Here is a 6,538-nt window from a genome sequence, read left to right on the forward strand (position 1 = left end):
GACCGAGAACGCTCTCTGAAATGGCACCAGGAATCCCCATTTTTCCACCTTCTGAAGTAAAAGGTGCCTCCTGCTCCCCTGAAGCGAGGAGAGAGCTGCAGGATGTCCCTCCGTAGTGCACCCTCTTCGGCATCTCAGGGGCTGCAGGCCACCTCCCCAGTGATACTCATGTCTTCTTCCATCGTAGCTCAATTTTAGCCTCTGTGAAAGCCCTGGGTCCGGGTGAGGGGCTGCCACATTCAGCGGAGATGGCCCTGGGCCCGGGTGAGGGGCTGCCACATTCAGCCGAGCTGCTCCAGCCCTGCAAGATCTCCTGCTTGGGGGTCACTGACCACTGACACCAGGCCACAACTTCTGTGTGTCCACCTGTTCTCCTGAGGTGACCTCACCATGCAGTTGTCTTCTAACATCCCACCTTCATTCATGAACCACACGAAGTGTCAAGTGAGTTGCAGCCTTGTCCTGGCTCTGTGGACATCTATAATCCTCTATACTCCTTCTGGCAAGCATACGAGTATGATTTGACAGCTTTCATCACAAAAAAAGGCATTTTTGCTTAAAGATGACGTGCCTTACCGCTTTTACTAAACATGAATTGCCAATAAAAAGCTTATCGCTTTGCAGAAATGGCAGCAGCTAGTTGCCAGTTTTGGTTCTAAACAATTTCTTTTAGGTCACGTCAGGACAGGCCAACGCCAAGAGTGGTAACACCACCAGTGCATTAAACTCCAGATAACACAGGTGGACAGAAGGACCGGGCAGGAGTTTCGCCCACAGCCTCAGCTCTAACTGCAGTAAGTGGAAAATCACTGCCAATGAGCTCCTCATTCCACCAGCCCTAAGCTAACAGGACTCCACTCCACTGGAGACAGATTTTCAGTGGGAGCTGGATTAAGCTTTATTTGTTTAATAAACTAATAACTCATAGGAAGAATCATGGCAGAATAAGGCCCCGCATGAGCTCAGCATGCATGTGCACTCCTGACCCACAACAGCCAAAACCTTAATTTCACTCTCTGACAACAAAGCCTCAAAACTATTCCTTAAATACACAACTTTTGCAGGTGGCTGTGCGTCTAGGGCTGCTGGAAGAGTCTCTGCCGTTTTCTGCCTGCGAGGTGCCTGCGACAGAGGAGGGGCAGTGGCAGTAAAATCTGAAATATGAAGCTGTGTCTGCAGATTAAAAAAGTTTGTAAAATGTGTAAGATGTGATCAGATCTGGTAAAACCTACAGCAGCAGGTTCACTTGTGTAAGTTTATATCACTGACATCGGGCACGTAGTTAAGAGTGTAATACTACTGGTTTTTCTCCCATTGCAATGGCATATACTTGAGTATAAGGAAACAAAACAAAACACACAAAAAAAGAACCCCAAAAACTTATTTCAGCACACACAGCAAACCAAAACCTCAGTGAACTGATCTTGAACCACTTGGGAGTTTTCCATGGACAAACCAAAGGGAATCTTCAGGAGCTGCTTTGTTGAGGGGGTAGAGACCTGGAAGCTCAGACCAGTTTCACAGCATTATGTGGCTGTACCACTGTCAGAGCTCTGCAAGCAATAAGCAAGATAAAAACAATATTCAGGAGTTTAAACTTCAACTGCTACCAACTACGTTTCTTAAAAGAAAAAAAGAAAAAAGTATATTTTTTATAGCTTGAAGGTGACTGTGATCCCAGCCTGAAAATGTGCCTGGAACGTGCGACAGTCCCTGACATGCCACTGCTATAGTCACTGCTGTATTTGCAATTGCACTTTCATTAACATATATATTTAAAAATAATGCTTTTGCTGGGATGACAGCGCTGCCAGAAAGCCTAACAGGGCTAATCATTCGGAAGTCATTAAAAAGTTGAACTAATAGATGTTTAATGATAACAGAGGGGAGTCATCCAAGTTAGTAGAAACTGGTATTGAATCCCATCTGACTGTGAGCTGAAAAAAATGCATTCCAGGGCAGTAACAGTGACAAGATTCTCTGCAGCTCTGCACACACTGTAGTCTCTTTGGGGAAAGGAAAAAATGAGAGTGCCCTGTTTGTGGAATTTTATTATTCATATAGATCTTGAATTACAGACGTTCAGGTTAGATTGGGTATGACAGGAGATAACAGGAAGACAGCAAAGAGAAATCCTAGATGAACCTCTTTTGAAAAAACAAAAAAAAAAAAATCAAAAAATGCAGCTTTTAAACCCTACTCCACCTCCAATCAAATGAAACATGAGTTGCATCCAGCGTGCATGTTTTGACTGCATCCCACCATTATCGAGCTGTTCATCTTAGCAAAGCTCATTTATACAGTCATAAGAAAGAGCCCAGGCCTTTTGTAAAGTTGATCCTAAGTGATGAAACCTAACCTCAACCGTGACTCAGGGGGTGGGGTGGTATGTCTCTGAAAAAAGTCCAATAGAGAAAACAACAAAAATTGTTTTTCTTTCACTCTTTTTGTTAAATACAGAAGGTAGAGCTTAGCAGAGCGACTAGATTACACATTGCCCTGAGATTCATCTAAATCCTGCCTCAAGCAGACTGGGAATCATACCTGTCTGTCAGTCAAGCTTGAATTTAGTAGCATAAACTTGTGGGCAGCATGAGGCTGGGAGCGCTGGCAGGATCTTTTACCTTTTCAGGTACAGCCCAATGTTTGCTTGTGAATTTTACAGATGAGTTGAAGCAATTAGAGGTGAACAATTACTGCTGATCGAGTGTCTGTGCCTTGGGAGCGAGCAGCGTCTCTTGCAGCGGGGATGCTCCCCATGCTATGAGGGCTGCTGAGGTGTTTCTTATTCCTGGGGGAACCGGGGTGCCTGCACCCAGCACTGGCTGCGGCTCCAGATGAGCTGGGGTCTCCTGTTCCAGCTGGGCTGCATCGCCTCCGTCCTCCAGCTCTAGCTGCAACCACTGATACACATCCTCCGGCTTCACCTTTTTTTTTTTTCTTCTTTTCTTTTTTTTTCCCCTTTTTTTTCTAGGAGCTACAGAGGCAGAGTGACCCAAAGGCAGCCCCACACGCTCTATACACAGGCACATACGCACGCTCAGTCCTGACTTGCATTTGTCACTCCTTATACACGCACACATTTGGCCATGTAATGTCCATTTCCCAGTTCGCCTTCCTATTATATTTTATATTACCTCTGGTGAGCTTGTGCCAGAAGAAAGCAGAAGGAGGAGCTGTTAGAAAGGCTTTTTCGCTTTAAGATTCAAAAGCACATTTTTAGCATTAACTTTTTAGGCTCTGGTCATAAAACGTTGGAGTATGCATACAATTTTGTGGGTAAATTTGCAGCGTTTCCAGCGGGCCAAATGAACAACAATCTCTTGCTGACAGCACCCAGCTCACAACATGCTACTTGAAAGACAACCAGTTCTTAATTTGCAAATCTCAGCAACAATAAGCTATAAAAATATAGAATTATGAACAGCACGATACTGTGCAAAATAAATAACAAGTCTCCAGTGAATGAAAGAAATTATTGGCAGCAGTACAGCCACCATTACCAAATCTCAGAAATGTAAACACTAAAAAAAAGAGAAAGTTACAAGCGCCATAACTTTCCTTCCAAAAACGTCAAAACGCGGGTGCGTATCTGCGTCGCAGAGGTAGATGATGATGTTTCAGCCTAGCGTGTAGTTTCAGTTGCAGATCACCACTACCGACGCAAAGACAGTAAGTTGCTTTGACCAATGCACGTGATTCCACTTCTAATCTTTGCTATCTATGCCAGCTCTTATTAAACATAAAAGTTTTGAATTTGTTGTTTCAATTAATCTATATAGTTTCCTTTTCGTATCACTGTTCCATAAATGCTCTGCATTGAGAGAATGTATCATTTTTCAGTGTAAAGCATATTTCAACTTGGAAAAAGTAGTTTGTATTTACTAATGATCTTTATGGTTTCTTTGGTTAAACCAGCTGCTACACAAAAAAGAAATTATATCTCAGTCGGCTGGCTTATTCTGTGTTACATATGCTCAGGGCTGAGCTGTAAAAGTTGAAAATTAAAAAAAATCCTCTCTCATAGTTTCTGAAAAAGTTATTTAAACCCGTTTTAATCAACTATCCCGCATGAGCAAAATACATAATGCTGTGCTGGAAATAGCAGGCTGTCTCATATTCATTTCCTATATGTAAGGAATTTGATTAGAAAGAATGATTTCTAATTGAAGCTTTGTGTCTGGTTGTGATTCTTCTTTCAATACTGTCAAGGCAATTAAATCAGCTAAAGATAATCTTTAACATTCACCTGATGCAGTTAATTAAGTGGTAAAAAATGAAACACTGATTAAATGAATCAAATCCTATGTTGCAGGTAGCAAACTTTAAATTGGAAACAAGAATTCACAATCAGTTGTTGCGTTACTATGTTAGATATTTTACTTTAAAGAAGTATAGCTTTCTTAACCTAACTTCACCCATTAAAATATTTCATAATGGCATGTATTATCCGCAGACTAAAGCGAACCTTGATTTAAGAAACACCTAATAACTCATCAGCATAATTGAAAACAAAATGCTTCACTGCGTCCTTCCTCTGCCTATCCCAGCCTTTTTTCCAACACACAAGGATAAATAACGTTTCAGCCCAACAAAGAGTGGATTTAAGTGCAATAAAGAAAAAGAAAACCACTGAAGATCCTGGTTCAGCATACAAGTATTACGAGTTCCAGCAAAGTGTATGGGAAGGCATAATAATATTCATGGACGTGCGCATTCAAATCCAAAGCCCCATACGTGCAACTACACTGGTAGCATTATCAGTTTTGTGTTTTCCCCTCTGTTCTTTCCGTTAATTTCACATTACAGCTTCTGATCAACTCAACGGTTTAACGTAGCAATCCAAGTGGACTGGAACAGGAGCCAGAAAATGCTGCTAATTCAAAAGCAGCAAATACTGGCTTTGTATTCCTAAGAAAGCAGTCCCATTTTTAGCAAGTATAAGATAAAAAAAAGATTATTTATGAATTGAACAACAATGTGGAAAAATAGAAAATTCATATTATCTATAGCCCATAATCAAAATTATTCTCTTCTGCATTTCACATCTGTGCCTTATCTTTTGCCATAACAGCAAACAGGCCAAAATCTGTTGTGAATTGCTGCTATTTTTTTTTCCCATTGACACCTTAAAGTTCCTCAAAAAAATAAGTCCAGAAAGTGAGCACCACATACCTGATCACTTATCTGACATGCAACAAGGTTGTGCTGATTGTAGCATCCAGCAAACTTGATATATTTGAGCCAGTTTCCTACATCTGGTTGACTGGCATCTATGCAGAACTTCACATTGCAAAACTCATCCAAGATCTAAAAGGAAGAATATGAAAGAGTAAATCTTTCTGTCGCTGCCTGGGCATACTAATCAAAAGATGAATCACAGGTTTCCAGATAAACAAATGGATAATGATAATAATAATAATAATATAGGCACTTTTATTCAGAAATATGCTTCTCTGGTGAGATTTTTTTTTAGGAATGGTCAGAATACATACATAATAATAAAAGGACAATAAATGTACTGAAAAATGTCTTGACAAACATTTACATGTAATTGAGATGTTGTCTAATTATTGCTAAGAAACACTACGTTAATTTAAGAGGGATCTGATTTTCTATGCATTCATCAGTGACTATGTTTGAAATTATGATTTTAATTAAATATGATTCTGTCAGGGAATACAACAAAAATCACTAAAATAGGTGGTGTTGGCTTCATTTGAGGTTTCTGTTTTGTTTCAGGATTTACGTTGTTTGCAGCACCCGTTTAGTCTTTTCGTATTTGTTGCTCTGAACCAAACTTTATTTGGTAGGCAGTTATTTATCTTGTTTTAACATTACGCTTCCCAAACAGCCCTTCTGTGCAACACTTACATCACTCCCCTTAATTGAAGCAAATAATAGAACTCACTATGCCAAACTAAAAAAAATAAATAAAAAACAACGTAAACACTCATGCAAAACATGGCAGTATTCAATACATACCAATAAATGGTTCCAATTATGCAGACAATAAACAAATATAATGAGATTGCTTGTGGACAAGCTAAAGAGGATGCTCTATTCTAATATTATGACAAATTACTAATCATTACATATGACTGAATATCGTTATTTATTTGCAAGCTTTACTACCGGCCTATCCTAAACTTTCCACAGCATCCCAGTAGCTCACTGCTACATTTGTAACTCCTCCGGCTGGGCACCGGCAACAAACCACCCGATTTTCTTAGAAAAAACTTAAAACACACGCCCCAAACGAAAAGAAAAGGGAGAGGGAGGTTGTTTCCCCAATGGGAAACGTTTGTATTCACGTCCAGCCCCAGAGCACTCTTGGCCTCCGAGCTGAATGGACGGGAACCCCGGCATTGTGTATCATTTAGTTAATGAAAACCCACGGAAGTTTCCTATCAAGGACTCACAATATAGCCTAAGCCTAAGCTCACGTTCATTAATTAAACGAGCCCCGCGGAAAGCTGCTCTCCCCGCGGGGGCGGCCGGGCACGGGGGCAGCCCAGGTACGGCGGACGCTGCCCGG

At 40.9% G+C, this 6,538-nt stretch overlaps 1 protein-coding gene across 1 annotated transcript in view; it reads right to left on the reverse strand.

Annotated features, from left to right (window-relative positions):
• MECOM (MDS1 and EVI1 complex locus) overlaps positions 1–6,538 on the reverse strand; it is a 194,496-nt gene that overhangs the window by 43,173 nt on the left and 144,785 nt on the right. Inside the window, exon 2 of the mRNA XM_009333565.1 lies at positions 5,176–5,310. The gene's annotated coding sequence lies outside the window, so the exon portion shown is untranslated. The remainder of the gene's footprint in view (positions 1–5,175; positions 5,311–6,538) is intronic.

This window comes from Pygoscelis adeliae, unplaced genomic scaffold (assembly GCF_000699105.1).
Source record: "Pygoscelis adeliae isolate BGI_AS28 unplaced genomic scaffold, ASM69910v1 Scaffold220, whole genome shotgun sequence".
NCBI classification, from domain to species: Eukaryota; Metazoa; Chordata; class Aves; order Sphenisciformes; family Spheniscidae; genus Pygoscelis; species Pygoscelis adeliae.